The sequence below is a fragment of the Penaeus monodon genome, chromosome 31, assembly GCF_015228065.2.
Source record: "Penaeus monodon isolate SGIC_2016 chromosome 31, NSTDA_Pmon_1, whole genome shotgun sequence".
NCBI classification, from domain to species: domain Eukaryota; kingdom Metazoa; phylum Arthropoda; class Malacostraca; order Decapoda; family Penaeidae; genus Penaeus; species Penaeus monodon.
Window position 1 is genome coordinate 4,520,302 of NC_051416.1, and position 566 is coordinate 4,520,867.

At 44.2% G+C, this 566-nt stretch overlaps 1 protein-coding gene across 1 annotated transcript in view; it reads left to right on the top strand.

Annotated features, from left to right (window-relative positions):
- Positions 1 to 566, top strand: part of LOC119593010 (protein scarlet-like) — a gene marked incomplete in the record, with an annotated part of 20,218 nt that overhangs the window by 2,918 nt on the left and 16,734 nt on the right.

Below are 566 nucleotides of genomic sequence, written 5' to 3' on the forward strand. Positions count from 1 at the left end.
TGTATGTGAGAGAGACCGAGACCGAGGGAGAGGAGGGAATGTATCATTGAGCGAGGTAGGCAGACAGATTTCACTTCCATACATGGGCGTAAACACGTATCTGGCGCCGTTCTTCGCTATCTCAAACCACCACAACCAATGGGCAGTCGATCTAGCCAAAATAACCTTAAGAGCCATTCATTACGTGGTGTTTGAGGGGCAAGAGTATAAAAACACTCTTTATAGAGATGATCTCTGTTCTCCCTGCATCTCGGGGGGGGGGGGGGTTAGCTCTTGTCACCCAACTGGTCATTATTGATTATGTTCGCGAAGCCTTTTTGCAAGAGTAAAGATTCCCCTTCGCGCGTCACTGGCCCAGAATGCCTATGCTTGTCTGGACAGACATTCGTGGGATTAAGCCACCGAACACGCGATGGGCTAAAAGTGAACCCGACTTTGTTATAGGGATCAAGAATGTAAAAATCTTGCGAACACGTATTTGGTTTTTTTTAAAATCATGTTAGCCAGTTGATTGTTTGTTTAGAAGAATTTTTTTTTACTTTTTTTCGTTTTTCTTACTCATTTCC